The 17,911-nt window shown below is 38.6% G+C and overlaps 1 protein-coding gene and 1 pseudogene across 3 annotated transcripts in view; both read right to left on the bottom strand.

The window, feature by feature from the left end:
• Window positions 1–17,911, bottom strand: part of TENM4 (teneurin transmembrane protein 4) — a 3,045,593-nt gene that overhangs the window by 2,052,137 nt on the left and 975,545 nt on the right. The gene's annotated exons all lie outside the window — the stretch shown is intronic.
• LOC101027683 (ADP-ribosylation factor-like protein 6-interacting protein 1 pseudogene) lies at window positions 445–10,136 on the bottom strand (annotated as a pseudogene).

The raw sequence follows: 17,911 nt of genomic DNA, 5'->3' as shown, positions 1-17,911 counted from the left end.
AGCCTAAGTTTTTTTCACAACTCTCCTGAATCTGTCAGTGATTCAACTTGGGAGATTCAAAAGAGTTGTAGAAAAACTTAAGCGTGGCTTGAAATGTCAGCATGTAAGGCATCAGATGTAAGGAGTTAGGTGATGGCCACTGAGGGTATCTGGAGTCTGGCCAACCTACAGAACTTGGAGATACTGAAGTAATACCTGGAAAGCCATGTGTAAGGCCTGGACTCCAGGAAAGGGGTTAGCAGGTTTACTATGGTACCAGGTCTGCAGTGGACCAGGGTCCTCTCTCTGTGGGGACTGGAGAGAGAACCAGGGGCCCAGACAGCAGCCAGTCTAGCCCCACAGTCACACCTGACAGTGGACAGATCACTGCCATGTCCTGTGGCTCCTGAAAAAGCCCAATTTTGCCTGTAAACATGCAAAGGGAACATCTGGTGTGTGATCTGCAGGCTGTGTCTAGATGCTGGATTTCAGTAGCAGAAAACCACCTACTTGCTACCAGGTCAGATTCTCAATGGTCCAGGCATAAGTCAGGGCAGAAGCAACAGAGTACATGCTGTTGCTGGGGCAGGCGGACGCCAGCATTAAAATCGATTAGCATTTTATAGATGGGATGAGAGAGGCTCACATAAGTTGTCGAGCTTTCCCAGTTCATGGAACAAGGAAGAGGTCCAATCACTATTTGAAGCTTACTACCTCACTTGTTATGCAAATTTGCCTATGATTTGTGCATACCTATGTGCATGTATTATGTAAATATACCTACTTCAGCAGGCAACATACATTGCTTAAATGATTCAGTGAATGAACATGTGATGTACGGTAGAATTTACCCTGTCTGAAAATAAGGTTAGATATACAATCACTCATTTGGTAAGGACAGGAAAGGTACCTGCTGTCATGGATCTTGCATTCTTATGAGGGGAAGAAGTAATACTCAAGATTTTAAATGGTTGAACAGGACTGTTTCAAATAATATGATTGCTGTGAAGACGTAAGATAAAATAGTGAGGTAAGAATTTTGCCTTTATCTTTATACAAAGGCAACAGTGACTGAATGCAGATTAATGAAGCATGAAGGGAACTAATTCTGCCTTCTCCAGCGACAGGGTGCCTACCATTCATTCTCCTTCCCCTAATCACATTTTCCGGTTTGGTGGCCACATCATGTACACTTTCTGTTATTTTCCTAAAATATATCAATAATGTTTAATTTAAGAGAGTCCGAACCAAACATGTGAGGGAGGAGTAGCCGAGCCAGCTCTGGGGTCCAGGCTGAACCTTTCTCTTCGGAGAACCAGGCTATCCAATGGCTGACCTACAGACTGTGCATATATCACTACTCAATAAAAATTCCTTTTCTCAGCATCAAAAGAACAAGGAAAAACAGAATATTCTCCTTTTGGATATTTCCACAGCTATTGACCTGGCACAAAGCACAGAGTAGGTTCTGAAATACATCTGAAGTTTAAATTCATAGTTTTCTTTATCAGCTCCTTGCCCACATCAGCTTAAGCCCAACATGTCCCAGGAATAACTGGAAGGTTATTACGTGTAAAGTTGAGAGGACTACTGAAAGCGGAAATATGATTTATAGAAAAGGGAATATTTTCTACAATATTCTAGTTTCTGTTCTAATGAATGAAAGAAGAGAGAAATTCAACCTTTAATTCTAGCCTGAGCATCCACATTGATGAGCTATTAATCTCACTGTGCCTCAGACTTCCTGTTTGTAAATAGAGGGATGCCTGATTGTTTTCAGGCTCCCAAGTAATTTCATGTTCATGTATATTCACACATATAAAATATATAACACAATGCTTGGCACACAGTATACACTCAATAAATATTTTTTTCTCCTCTGAACAGAGTTCTGGCTTTAATTTCAAACGAGTCACAACCTGAAACCATAAAGATGAAAATAAAGAATATAAAATTTGAAAATGTGCAAATTATGGAAAGCACAAGAACCATTAATTGTCAGTGATGATTCTCATTAAACTAGCAGCATATGTTGCTATTATAAGGATGTTTGTCATGAGCTCCTGAGAGGTCTATTAACAATAAAATCCTATTATTCCAGATGTTTCACATCCATGTATTACACCCACAATCATTAATTTCACATGGGCTAAATTCATAAATCTAGAAAACTAGAAAGACATGTTATTCACCACAGACGGCATCTTATATATTATTTATAATCAGACTGAAATGCTAAAAGATGCCATTAATTACAGGGAAACCCACTATCATTTTTCTTTATCTCTAGAATGGACTTTGAATTTGAAAATACTCCATTACCATTATAAAGGCAGCATCTGAGCAAACAAAACGAAGAAGAAGAAAGTTGCTGCCACATCTGCTGCTGCAGCTCAGGCCACTCCTCTTAGTGGCCTTATGGCTCAGGCTCAGGATTACTGCTGCCGCCCCTTTCCCAACTCAGCTAGGCCCTGCTTTGTGCCAGAACTGTGCTAGATGCTTCATGTGTATCATGACTTTTCTTCACAATATCCTCGTTAGATAGTCTTCCCTTTATAAAGATAGAGGCTCAAAGAAGTGAAGTAAGTGATCCAAGGTCACAACTCCTAAATGATAAAGTTAGGATTTGAACTCCGATCTCTAGAGACACTTGACCTCTCTCAGTATTCCTAAGCTGCCTCTCTAAGGTACTAATAAAAGCTTTCATTTATTGTGTGCCTGACCCAGCCAGCCAGAGAGCCTGAGATAGAAGAAAGGGAGAAAAAAAAAACAGAAAGTACTTTCCCATGTAAAGTCCAAAGGTCAAATACTGCAACAGCCACTCAGTGTCAGAATACCCTTCACAGAGGCTTTACAAATAACTAAGTGGTCGCCCAGCCTTCATTAAGCCTGTACCTCTTGAAGGCGGAGATTCATCTTTTATGTTCTAGCACCTGTTGTGCTCTTTGGTATGTTGAGTCAATGTTATTTATTTTTAAGATTCTAGCTTTTTAAAATCTTTTCCCCTTTTACACAAAACCAAATAGAAGGAATAATAGAGGATTGAAACTGCAAAATAGTCAATCAGTAGAACATGTATACACAAAATAATCCAGGAAGACAGGCTTATTTACAACATAAGAACGGTAAAATTAAGGTAGTTTTCTTATAAAATATTTTTTTAAAAATTAAACCTATGCTACAATGGGCACCACTGTCTACAGGAGTATTAAAGAGGAGAAAACACTTACTTTATAGGGACAGATATATCACAAGGTAAAACATCAGTGCAATAAATTCACAAAACTAAATTAGAGCTTGTTAATCTGTTTAAGAATTGTTCCCAAGTCATTCACATTTTTGGCCCTCAGACATTCATTCTTACAGATTTCAACTACTCTAAATTTCTAGATAACGAGAAGTTAAGAATGATTGTAAAAAGCTTTCCAAGGAGTTATAAAATCTTTGTAGACCAGAGGCCAACTCTCATCACCTCAAGTCTGCTCCCACCAATAGCTCTTGTATTTTTCAGGGGGAAATCTCCAGGAAAAAAGTCAGACGACAGGGTAGTCACTATCTCCCATGTCAAACCTAGGGAATTAAAATGGCCAGTATTACCATAAAATGAGAATTTTGAGGTTTACTTTAAAAGGCTTATTCTGGTCTTGAAAATTAGTCAGATAAGATTATCTTCTACTGAAATGAATCTTGACTAAACATGGAAGACTGCTATCCTTTACTGCTGGTCTTAGAGTAAAGGTCTCAGACAGGCATCTTAACGTACTGTATACTACAGCTAAAGTCAGCCGAAACCCTGAAATTAAAAGTATGCTAGAAATCCTAAATGCACTCTTTTGGAAGTCTGCCATTAAAAAGACTTTAAGGATGTACTAACTTCAAGTCTAAGTGCAAGGGGACAAAAGCTTAAGCCTGTCAGACACTCCTTTTTTTTTTTTGGACAAAAAAAATCAAAGTTTCCTACAAATTGCTAAACTTCACACAGGGAGAAACCTACACATACTAGCGCATGGAATCAGTTTGATCGTATTCCATGGAGATCCTTCTCCCACGGGAAAGAAGCAGAATGAGGAATGAATCTTTGTTGGTCTCTTCATCAGAAGCGGTAAACGTGGTCTCTATATTCATGAAGTCCGACAGCTTTTTAGGCAGACTGTAAAAGCAGAGAGTAGAACCAGCTTCCTGTAGCCACAGACCACTACCTTGTATCTAGCTAAAGCAAAGATGAACTTGAATTATTATCCAGAGTCACTTGAACTGTACTAAAGGGCAAGATTCACCACTATTAAAAAAAAAGTTGTCTAAAAGCAAGAATTCAATTAACCCTGGCTAAGAAAAATCAAAACAAGGCCTACACACTAATGAGTTGTCCATGAGGCCAAATGCTAAGAACGCACTCGACTCTATGCGACATGAAGAGTCTATGCACAGAGCCTTACTTGGCGAGTCTGAGTTTTATTAACTAAGGACAGAGTGAGGGAGAGTAAAGAGCTACTCCTGTAATGTTATAGTATCCAGATAGTACAGCAGAAACTGTTTCTAGGAGCAATGGGTGTTCCATTAATCACACATAAAGCAGATGAATTATTCATTTTTTTCTTTTTGTTTGAGAATTTTGTTCATCTCCCATTTGGCAATTCCAATGTACTTCGAAAGGCCTTCATGTTGGTTTAGTCCAGGAAGCAATAGTAAGGAAGTCATCATGGGATAGCTGGGAAGCAGGTTGTGGACTTGCTGTCCCACCCAAGCAACTGCAGCAAGGGAAACGATCATGGTCGTGAAGGACATCTTAGGTTTTCCTTTCTCTAGTGTGAAGAGGCATCTCCACCGACCCACAGATCTGGGTTGAGTTTTTACTAGATTGCTGCACATTTCATGGAATATTTGCCGTTGCTCAGTGGTCCATTTATTGGGGCGCAAATTTCTAGGTGCCAGAACGGTAACAAGGTAGTCAGTCAAGTACAGAAACATAACAAAACAGGAAACACCAGACACAACAGATGGATCTAGATAGTAGAAAATCAGAAACAACACAGAAACCACACCTATGAAGGCAGGTGGAAACCAGGTTCTTTCCCACTGGAGGACTTTATCAGCCATCAGCATCACTTCTCCCCATCCTTGAAGCTGTTCTTCCAGACTTGTGGCTTCTGAAGCCAGCAGGTGGGTGCTGTGATTATCTCCCTCCACCATCCTCTCTGAGATGCCATCTCCATGAGCACAGGCCACCTTCTCAGTGAACCCCCCTACCGAAACCACACAGTGACCAGAGCGCCAGGGTCAATGTTTACCAAACGACAATTTATCACATGGCTGAAGAGCACGTAAATTTGGACTATAGAAGAACAGTCATTCAGCAGGTGAGATTTCAAGTTTATGATGTTGAGGATTAAATGTGGGTAAATATAACATCTAGAAGAAATTACTTACTGCTTTCAAACTTGAGGCAAGAACCCACTGCAACAGCAATGACATCATAAAAATAATAGCTATGTTAATAATCAACATTTAATGAGCACTAGCTATGTGTCAATCACTATCCCAAGAACTTTGAATTATAAACACAATTAATCCTCATAACAACTCTATGAGATATATAGTATTATCCCCAAACTCAGGGAATATGCATAAAAAAGGACATACAGCTAGTAAGACACAGAGCCATGGTTTGAACAAAGGCTGTCTGACCCCAGAGCCTGCTGGCCCCCACCACACTAAAAACTCCTCGGGATTACAAGCTAAGCTAATGAGATACCATGGAATTGTGAGTTAACTTGTCTATTTTATAATCTGCCTATTAAATATTTTTGCACCATGGGAAAACTAGCAGGAAAGCTAAACTGTTTTTGTTGGTTTGTTTGTTTACCTGGCTGTAGAAATCAAGAAATGTCAAGTTGAAGAAGACATGTTATAACAAGCTGCAGGGGCTAGATACCAAACAATTAGAGCATGTGACATATGCTATCACCTTTATCTCCTGTACTATGGTCTGTGGCAGTGTGATATAGTGGTTTGAGAGCTTCGGCTTTCAAGTCAAACAGAGTCAAGTTCAAGTCCACCTCTGAGGCTTACTAGCCGAGTGACCTGGACAGGTCAAAGACCTTCAAATCCCTCACATAGGAAATGTGCCTAGTTATAACATCTATGTACATCGGTATTGGAAAATTTAAACAAGATAATACACGCAAATTATTAGTACAATGCCTCAAATATATTTAAATGTGCATATAAATATTATTGCTATTAGTTCCTCTTCTACAGATGTGAAATAAGAAGGCCTAAGATATCAACTAGATGCTCAATAAAGTTTGTGGAATAAACAAAGGCAGACATAAATGAATAAATAAATAAGAGAAAGCCACAAGCTCTCCATTGTCTTGTTTCCAAGCAATAGAAGCAAAGAGGGAATTCCTATTCTTCTAGCAGTTTCAGAAAACACAGCCCATTTATTACGTTACAAAGTATAATCCCTCCCTCCCCCAGTGATCCTATGTTCAGTGCTAGCACTAACCATTTGTATGTTCTGTGTAGGGTTGCCTTCTGCTGCACTTCCAGCCAGGATAAAGAGTATTTCATCTTATAGAACAGTAAATCAACTGAATAAAAGAAAGTAAACAAATAATCAAGGAGCCCATATTCATCTTTCAGGTTGATAACATTTTTGCCAGAACAGGCTTCTAGTAGCTATCATTATTAAGATTTGTACTTCTATGACTTTACACATGTTGGTAAGGCTTTTCATGTGTATTACCTGATGTGATTTTCACAATCACCCTGTTGGTTGAGTTGCTGGGATACTACTCACAGGAAGACTGGGGCTTGAATCATTTGCATGAATTGATCCAAATCCCATAACCACAAGGCCAGAGAAAGAATTTCGTCAAATTTCATTTCTCACTTAAAACTCTGCCACAATGTCTTATTGCTCTCAGAATGAAATCCGATTTTCTTTAGATGAATACAGCCTGGCACCTGCAAACTTGTCTAATCCCATTTCAGGCAGTTTTTCTCTTTCTTCCTTCTTCCTTTCTTTCCTTTTCTTCCTTTCTTTCCTTCTTTCCTTTCTTCCTCTCTTCCTCTCTTTCTCTCTTTCTTTCATTTTAGAGACATAGTCTCGCTCCGTAACTCAGGCTGGAGTGCAGGGGTGCCATATTGGCTCACTGCAAACTGTGCGTCCTGGGTTCAACTGATTCTTGTCCCTCAGCCTCCCAAGTAGCTGGGATTACAGCACCCACCACCACACCTGGATAATTTTTTTTTTGTATTTTTAGTAGAGATGGGGTTTCACCACGTTGGCCAGCTGGTCTCAAACTCCTCACCTCAAGAGATCCACCTGCCTCAGCTTCCCCAAAGTACTGAGATTACAGACATAAGCTGCCATGCCCATCCCTCTGTCTCTTGCTCATTATGCTCCCACAACATGGGCTTTCCATTTAAGGAAAGTTCTCAGCTCTTTCCTGCATCAGGCCTTGTACATGGTCTAAGGACACAGAGGCATCCAATCAGCAGAGCTCTGGGCAGAGCACACCTGGGAGGGACACCTGCAGGTTGTGCGGCATAGGCTCCATGCCTATCGGGAGACTTCTGCTCCAGAATCCTATTGAGGTTTCTTTAGTTTCAAAACTTACTGTCACTGGGGAATATTAAGTCAATCATCATCTAAGAAGTAACCATGGGACAAAAAAAGCATGATGATGATTTTATTTGATAATTGCGGTACAAATATTTAGGGAAGACAACTAACATTATTCAGCATTTGCTATGTGGTATCTTCTTACATTTATATAAGGATTATCATAGAGGAAAACAGATTTGATGCAATAAAAATAACTTGTCCAAGGGTAAAATTTTTAAGCGGCAAGTTGGTATTGAAACCTAAGTTTATTGGGTTCTACTAAATACAACGTTTCACCTCTGAAAGGATGACTTTATACTATGTTTCCAGAAATACTCAACTAGGGCTGTTTTAATTCCCTCACAAAGGATAAGATTGGTTCAAGACATAGGAATGGTGCTAATTGTGAAAGGGGAGTCAGCAGGCTCTGTGTCTGGAGAACAAAGCTGAGAGGAATGAGAGCTAGACGGGCCTGACAGGAAATTATTTTAGAGAATACATTATTTATAAGATAAAATCATGGAAAAATGGTGTTTGAGTCAAATTGCGAAACTCTGCTGGCTCCAACTTATTACACATTAACAAGAGACATTTAATAAAAAGTGTTACCTCTCTTGAATTCAACTGTTTCAATCATTGAAAACAAACAGCAGAATTAAATTACATTTGAAAGACTTGCCATCCCAAGACAATTCATGAAGGATCTGCAAGGGTGTTATGCTAAGAAAATCTCGCCAAGAAAGGTATATGGATAAAATATTCTGAAAAACAATGTGAAATAGATATTATCTAGGCTTCAGAATCAAGAAGTCTGGGGGTCAAGACTCATCTCATCCATTTGGTAAGTAATCATAGGACATTTCACAATCTCAGTTTTATTGCACTAACTAAAAACTAGCAAATGAGTGAAATCTTAATATATATTTACAGGGCTACTGTTAAAATTAAACAATGCATTTAAATGTTTTATATCAAAAAGTTGAAAGTTTGCATGCTTATCCATATTATAAAAAAAAGAGTGAATAAGCCTATGCTACTCTGAGATTGTTTAAAATAACCTTACCAATATATGCTTATTGTTTTTTGTTGTTGTTGTTGTTGTTTTGTTTTGTTTTGTTTTGTTTTCTGGAGTGCAGTGGTGTGATCTCAGCTCACTGCAACCTCTGCCTCCAGGGTTCAAGTGATTCTCCTGCCTCAGGCTCCTGAACAGCTGGAACTTCAGGCATGCACCACCATGCCTGGCTAATTTCTGTATTTTTAGTAGAGATGGTGTTTTGTCATGTTGGCCAGGCTGGTCCCAAACTCCTGACCTCAGGTGATCCGCCTGCCTCAGCCTCCAAAAGTGCTGGGATTGCAGGTGTGAGCAACTGCGCCCTGCGGTGTTTTCACTTCAGCACTAGTTAATTGATTACTCACATTAATTCTAATTGTACTTTAAATTGCTAGAGCATAGGATCACTATTGTTTAGTGCTAATGGTCTTTTAAAATTACCAGAAAACAACAACATAATAATAAACCTAGGCTTACAGAATCTATCACCTCTGCTTATTTAATTTCTTTTAGTAGACACTAGCATGGTTAAAATCACCAAACCTTTTATTTTATGCTTTTATTGTACTAAACAAATTATCTTTTGCCTCATTATTTTTCTCATTTGGAACTCAAATTTCCATTATATTCATGATGCCTTTGGAAATGTGAAAACTTGATTTATATACTGATTTTTAAGATATCATAAAATTGCATTTCTCACTTATGCCCACATCAAATGAGATATTTTGCTTGGTTGACTCAATGATTTTTTTTAAAAGGCCTTTTGAGTTAAAAAGCAGCCAAAGACTGAATGTGATTTTACTAATCTGTGACTCACGTTCCCAAATGAAATCTGATGATACCCAGTAACAACAACGCCTTACACTGTAGAGTAAATACATATAATGTGAATGTGCTGTGGGTTTGTTTGTGGATAGGATCACAAGTATCTAGAATCTGAGCCAATAGTCTTCATCTTTTGCACACAGAACAGACATAGCTGGTCAATTGCCAGTATTCCCCTAAACCTACTTTTCAACTTCTTGACACAAAACTTGGGTCATAAATTGGTCATCACTACCTTATCAAATAAAATATATCTTTATCTACCCACATAGTCTTATAGATATAATACTTCATACTAGTGGAAAAGAGAAAGAATAAGTGGATGATGCAACTATTCTGTAATAACTGGATACCTAGATTGATGATAAGAGAGTGAGCCAATGTTACTGATATAAAAGCCCATCACTATTTAATCAGAGAGTTTAATTTTGTATGAGAACCTGCTGGTAGTTTTAGAATGCATGCCTAGAACCCTTGCCTTCCAAGAAGTCCTTCTTAAACTATGTCCACATGAATACACATAACTTGAATATATATTATGAAAAAAATGTTGCCATGGTTCTGGGGATTGTTCTACTGAAGACCTGTGTTTGGCTCTGGGTATTAATTAGTGTATTCTATACAATAAAATACTTTTTCTTATCTTTTTGCATGGTATCCTGGAAAAAAGTCTTAATACCCACATAAAGCTAATATATATATATATATATATATATTTGCTATATACCAATCCAGGGATACCTTGAATTCCAGAATTACCTGAATGTAAGATTTTCATATAAAAAAGCTATGGCCAATTTTACATTCATCTCTGTATTAGGAGATGCTATAATGGAGGGATAGTTGCATCTCAAACCTAGTTGAGAAAGAAGATGAGAAAAAAATATTCAATAAGAACTTAGGCAAATTTACAAATATAGATGACATACTTTCCATTTAATGACCTGGATAGTGCGTGTTCTCATTTTTTCTTTTCTTTTCTTTTTTTTTTTTTTTTTTTTCCCACTTTCTGAAGCCATTTGACTATGCCCAGAATCTGGAACAATCCTTCATAGTATAGATCATGTTTGCAAAGAGTTAGTTGGGTTAGGACAGCTAAAGCATGACATCCAAATGTTATTCTTATTTGATGGATATATTAATAAAAGACTGAGATCATAACTGGATCTATCCTGTCTGAAAATACTATCCAACGCCCCAATTTTCCCAAGTTTGCTACTAAATCAGACCTTCTGCGACTTAATTCCTGCTGTGATGTTATGCCCTAGTTTTGATAATTGCCCACTTCTTCCTAGTTTCTGTTCTTTCACTTACTAATTACTTAGTGAATATCTAATATAGTTCTAGAACAATTATTAGATATTTTAATACAGAGATAAATAAAAATAGCCATGACGCTTGTGACCTAGTTGGGAGAAAGCTATATTTACAATCTATATTTAAATTGAGTACTGCCGAAGCACAGAGAAGGACGTAGTTAAGGCTGGCTCAAGGAGTCAGGAACGGTTTCTCAAGCAAGAGAAACCTGGGTTATGTCTTGAAATGACAAACCATGGTTTGATGTGCTTAGAAAGGTAAGAGAGGAAATGGCTTGTGTATAAGCACGGGAAAGCAGAAGTTAGTCTGGAGTGTGTGTTGCTTATGATTGCTGGGGTGGGTTTGTAGCATGGTAATGACAAGCAGTTTCTCTGTAGACATAGGCTGGGGCCAGATTGTTAAGGATCTTTAAGGACATGCCAGAGTTTAGTGTAAGAACTGAAGGTTAGTGACACCAAGCAAGCAGTATATCAGAATCTCCTTGGGAAATGTGTTCAAATACAGATTCCTGATCTTGCCACAGATATGTAGTCTTTCTGCGGATGCATCCAGAAACACTATTTTAAGGGAGCTTCCTGGTGATATTACTCTGCAGCTGGGTTTTGGAACCCCTTGGGGAGGTAATGTTGTATCCAAAACGTAGCCCCGTCAAGGTTGAGGTCTCAGCTTGCCGTCATCAGTTCCCTCTAGAGAATGATGTTCTACTTCTGTACCCCAGCCCTAAAGACACGAAAGTTGTCTATCCAAGTTGCCCTCCAAGGCCACATAGGTATTTAGAGAACAGGTGGAAAGCAGAATCCAGCACGCCTGGAATCCAGTCTGTATTTTTCTGTTTTCCTTTGCCTTGTGTAGGTGGTGTGAGCAACAAATAGTTTGCCAAAGAGGACACTAATCAGATCATTTTCACGTGTATAGGCAATTTATTGCCCAAGGGACAAGATGGATCCAGAGACAAGATGTATTTGTCAGTAACAGATATCCTAGAATTCATTTCTTCATAATATGTTTCTTTTTGTAATCTCATTGTTTATCTCAGCACATTTTTCCACTGAGAGCTGAAAGTCCCTTGAGAGCACAAATGTTACATTTATTATTTTTGTATATCAGCTTTCAACACATAGCCAAACACCTAGTTTATACTGAGAAAATGCTTATTGATTAAATGAATAAACCAGTTACAATAATTTTAGTCACTTAATAAGTTAATAACGCTGTTTAATAGTTTGTTTTCTGTCACTTGCCTGCCTACCCTATCCCCACTTGGCTTGTGAGATTCTCAAGGGAAGGAACTAGTTTCCAGCCCAGAGTCTGGGATGGAGTAGATGCACTGTAGATGCATGTTAAACAAATCAATAACATAATGCAAAGAGTCCTTTCACCTTTATTTAAATTAAAAGTCAAATTAAGCCAGGGATTCTTCCTTGTTCAATTATTCCCTCCTCACCTAGAGAGACTGTGTGCAGACACACGATTTAAACGCCAGAAGGCTTCGACTTTTTCTTCACAACCTTTCCTCTAATTGAGAAGTTGAAGCTTTTATAAGCTAGATTTACCCTATGGGATTTCTGAAAAGGTCCAGGTGGGGCACCAGGTGAATAGGTAGGTGACTTCCCAGAGAGATGTGTGGGACAAGAAGAGGTAGTGAGTGATGCAGAAGTCATGATGAACATAGAACTTTCCAGCGCTAAAGCGGGCACTCATCTCTAGCATCTGCAGTATAGATTATTTCAAATAACACTGACAGCCTGAGCCATCTGGGAATAATTTGGTCATGCTTTCCTTCTCTGACCTTTTTCAGCTCCAGGTACTCCTTTGACCATAACTGTCAAACTTTGACAGCTTGACTCAGGGTGAGCAAATGGCTCCTCTCAAAGAATATAACAGCATCCATTTAGCAACAGCCTCATCAATTCATACACATTCCCCCAGCTTCAGAGGCCTTTATCCTCAGAGATGTGCAGAGACTCAAAGAGTAGTATTAGGGTCATTGGATGGTGTCTCAGTCAGCTCAGGCTGTTATAACAAAATACCAAAGACCTTAAACAGTAGATGTTTACTTCTCATAGTTCTGGAGGCTGGATGCTCAAGATCAAGGTGCCAGCAGATTTGTTTTTTGGTGAGGGTCCTCTTTCGGGCTTACTAATGGACATATTCTTGCCGTACCCTCACATAGCAGAGAAGGAGTGAGAGAGAACTCTCATCTTTCTCCCCCTTATAAGAAACTAATCCTGTCTTGGAGCCCCATTCTCATAATCTTATCTAAACTTAATTACATCCCCAGGGCCTCATCTCCAAATACCATCACACTGGGGGTTAGGGTTTCAAAATATAAAGTAGGGGACTGAAAGACATTCAGTACTGAACAGATGGAACTGAGAAGGAGGAGACAATAAAGAATAGCTAGGTTAAAATAATCTAAGTGTATTGGATATCTTTCTGTCCAAAGTATAGAATTACATTCATATTAAGGTGTATGTCTTATTTGGTATATTTCTAAGCCAAACATTATTTGCCTGATAAAAGCTACTTATCTACTCAATTCATTCATTCACACATCCATGAAATATTTATTATCTTCTAGATACTACAGTGAAAAAGAAAACAAACCATTATTTTTCATTGTAGTATCTAGAAGGCATTAGATTCTCATAAGAGCATGAACTCTACTGTAAACCGCACATATGAGGGATCTAGGTTGTGTCCTCCTTACGAGAATCTTATGCCTGATGATCTGAAGTGGAACAGTTTCATCCCAAAATCTTCCACACACCAGTCTGTAGAAAAATTGTCTTCCATCAACCTGGTCCCTGGTGCCAAAAAGGATAGGGACTGCTGATCTAAATAACAGATTATTGTGGCAAGGACCAACCCACCCTGTAATAACTAAGATTGTGTAGGACAGCATAGGAGGACAGTCAGATAAGGAAATGCTTCATGATGTAGCAAGAGCCATGGTCGGGGTCTATACTCAGAGAATCTTCATAGAGGAAATGACCTCTCTGCTAAAACATGAAGAACCAGTGGAACTTTTTCAGCTGGACAAATATTTTATGAATCAGTATGTAGGAGAGTCTAGAGATTTGGGAGCCCATAGTCTTCTTTGATTTGAAAATAGCTCAGTATTGCTATAGCAATGAGTGGTAGAATATGTATTTGACAGGGAGGAGTGGAAAGAAGACAGGATAGAGAGGATGGAGAAAAGGGAGTTGAGAATAGGACCAGAACATGAAGGGACCTGCATATGGTATGGAGTATGGACTTTATCTTGAGAGCATTTGGGCTCTATTGAGTGATTTGAGTCACCTGAGTGAGGTGATCATATTTGAGCTTTATATGCATTCTGATAGTACTGCAGCAGATGGATGACCAAAAGGAGGTCTAGAGATAAGTTTCATCTACCCAAATGAGAAACAGTGGCTTGAATGGCATTGGTTCAGAGTAATGAGCAAAACTAGTACACCTGACTGATATTCAGGCAGTAGAATCCATAGGACTCAATGACTGGTGTCAGAAGGCAAATGAGAGAAATCTCGGTTGGTTCTCAGGATAATGGCTTCTTTTGTACTGAGGAAATTTGTTGAATCAGCAGAGAAATTCTCCCACTCACTTCTAGGTAAGGGCTTCATGTGCCATGGGTAGGGATCAATAGCTAGAGTCCAAACCACACTTCAAGTATACCTATATGTTGGTTTTTGAAATTGTTTTGCATATCAAAATGAGGGGTATAAAAATATGTCAATTTTACAACTGATTATTTTACTGACTTTAAAAACTCCCCCCAAAAATAATTACTTAAAGTATTATTCAGGAATTAATAATATTAAAGAGAGTTTTTTAAACTAAGGGAACAAAACTTATTTTTGTAAACAACATTGTCCTGAATGAACTGGTGAGAGGTATATCACTCCTTTAAAAAGATATACTTTTTGGCCGGGTGCAGTGGCTTACACCTGCAATTCCAGCACTTTAGGAGGCCAAGGCAGGTGGATCACGAGGTTAGGAGTTCGAGACCAGTCTGGCCAAATAGTGAAATCCTGTCTCTGCTAAAAATACAAAAATTAGCCAGTGTGGTGGTATGCACCTGGAAGCCCAGCCACTTGGGAGGCTGAGGCAAGAGAATCATGTGAACCCAGGAGGCGGAGGTTTCAGTGAGTTGAGATGTCGCCATTGCACTCCAGCCCAAGAAACAGTGTGAGACTCCATCTCAAACAAAAGAAAAAAAAGGAGATGGACTTTTTAAGAATCTATTCTTCTTAGGATGTGTTCTCTCTTAAAAGAGCTCTGCATACCTAGAATACATCTCAGAAACACCAAAGGGAGATAAAAAACACAATTTGCAGACTCCATAGTTTTACCAAGCTTTTGTTTTGCATAGGAACAACCAATGTAAATGTTAAACTTATTTTGGTGAAAACAGAGAAGTTTTTTTTTTTTTAAAGGACTGAAATAGCCTACAACGCTGTTAATTCAACAATCTTGACTCTCATCAGATGTGATTTTGTACAAAGTCACTTTCATTGTAGGACGCTCTTCCTTCTCTGAAAGAGTGTAACAAGTTGTACTGTCCCTTGGATGAAACAAAATACATGAAGATACTTTAAACTACAATCAAAATATATAGTGTCCCTATTTTCCATTGTGAATAGAGGTCAGAATCAGGACATTTGAAAAGCAACGAAAATGAGCAAACATTTATCTGTGAACATGGAGGAATAGATAAGAAGCCACGGCGTCTCTTTTATCTCCCAGGTTAGGAAGCCTGCCCATTGCCTCCATGGTCCTGAGCCCAGCATCAAGGTCATCTGCTTGGGAAGGGCAGTGGTATAAAATTTTAGAAAGCACTGTTTGGGTGCAGAGTATTTAACTGTAAAAAGCAGTATGTGCTATCTTAAGAAAAGCTTTTTTGAATGCATTTAAAGACTCCCAAATTTCCTGCATATAAATGTTGAATACCTCCAACACGTCAATCAATCTTGTTTTCCAGTTAACTTAGAATAAAATGATAATGAACTTGCATTTAGCCAGCGCCTTTCACAGAGTGAGCATAATTAGACTTGGAAAAGATCTATTAGGATATCCAATTTCATCTCTCTGCCCAGAGAGAACTATTTCTCCTGAGAGTTCCCTATTACTATGTCCTGACTTATTTTAAAAGTCTCAAGGGAAGAAATATTTACTGTATTCTTGGATTATTTAATTATAGGCTTAAGGGGAAGTAACACCAGTCTAAGAATCAGGAAACATGGATTTGAGTTTTGATTTTGTCATTTATTAGTTTGTGACTTTGACCCAGAAACCAGTGTCTTTAAGTCTTAATATACAAAATGGTGTCGAAGTTTTCTATATAACAGGGTTGTGGTAAAATAAAGAGAGAAAACACATGCAAAAGGACAGATACAAAGCATGAAACATTAAAGTCCCCTGATAAGTATGATATCTTTCTTTGGCAGTTTCCTCTACTAACCATTCCCACACCTATCCCTCCCATATCCCCTCCTCCGTCTTACACTTTTCCTGAATTAAGTACACACTTTGAATTTGGTGAAGGATCTTGTTGCTTTTCTTCTTTCTAGTTTCCATGTATTTTCTGGAGCTGCCAGAACAAAGTACCACAAACTGGGTGGCTAATAACAAGAGCGATTCAATCCATCACAGTTCTGGAGGCTGGAAGACTGAAATTAAGGTTTCAGTGGGGCAGTGCTCCTTCTGAAGGCTCTATGGGAAAGCTCCCCTTGCACTTCCTAGCTTCTGATGGCTCTCAGATATCTTTTGCATCCCTTGTCTTGTGTCTGGTTCTCTCCCATCTCCAACTCCATCTTCACATGGCCTTCTTCCCTGTGTGTGTGTGTGTGTGTGTGTGTTGTGTGTGTGTGTGTGTCTCCATGTGTTAGCACCTCTTCTTACAAAGATGCTAGTCAATCAATTTCATGCTCATCCAAAACCAGTATAGCCTCATCTTACGTAATTACAACTGCAAATATCCTATTTTCAAATAAGGCCTGGTTATGAGGTTCTGGGAGCAACACCATCTATCCTGCATATCCTCAGCAGACCTCCCAATATCCTTTTCCATTGTAAGATGTAAAGCAAATTCTAAAAAGACCTAACTCTGCTGCTGTGGATATAATCAATAATCACACTTTTTTATCAAATATTTTTGCATTAGTTTCATCAGTTAAAAAAAAAATGACCACTCTGCCCCAGTTGTCTTTATGCATGTGTCTCTGAAGATTCTGAAGATCCTACGCGCTTGGAAAGAGAAGAAAGGAAAGATGAGAGATTAAAAAGATGGAAGGAAGGTTCTGAATGTGTGAACATTCCAAATTTGTTAAATTCCTCTATATCATTTTATGACCTTTGGAATGCAAAGGGGGGGAAAGTTCCTGTTGTTTCATGTGTTTCTGCTGAGTGATGTAAGCCCCTCTTGTAACCTCTCTCAAGATTCCCATCCTCTTCTCACATGTAAACTAGGGGAAAAGCATAACTGGTGTCCTGCCTGTCACTCATGGTTTTTGATAGGGCAGCATGGCATGACAAGATGATTATAAAAGGTTAAGTGATCGATATGCTTGAATTCCTGTGAAGAGCATTATTGTTCCTCTTGCTGGATTACAAATGACTTGAGAATTAGTGTCATTTCTTACTCATATTTGTTCTTCCTCCTTTATTCCTTTTTCCCTTTTCCCAGCGCAACCTATTAATGCCAATATTAAAAGTGTATCAGCTAGCCATATGCAGAAAGCTGAAACTGGATCCCTTCCTTACACCTGATACAAAAGTTAACTCCAGATGAATTAAAGATTTAAACCTAAGACCTAACACCATAAAAACCCTAGAAGAAAACCTAGGCAATACCATTCAGGACATAGACATGGACAAGGACTTCATTACTAAAACACCAAAAGCAATGACAACAAAAGCCAAAATAGATGGAATCTAATTAAACTTAAGAGCTTCTGTACAGCAAAAGAAACTACAATTAGAGTGAACAGGCAACCAACAGAATGGGAAAAAATTTTGCAACCTACCCATCTGACAAAGGGCTAATATCCAGAATCTACAAAGAACTTAAACAAATTTACAAGAAAAAAACAACCCCATCAAAAAATGGGAGAAGGATATGA

This window comes from Saimiri boliviensis, chromosome 6, assembly GCF_048565385.1.
Source record: "Saimiri boliviensis isolate mSaiBol1 chromosome 6, mSaiBol1.pri, whole genome shotgun sequence".
Taxonomy (NCBI): domain Eukaryota; kingdom Metazoa; phylum Chordata; class Mammalia; order Primates; family Cebidae; genus Saimiri; species Saimiri boliviensis.
Note: the sequence above shows the minus strand (reverse complement) of the source record. Positions and strands in the feature narration are given on the sequence as shown.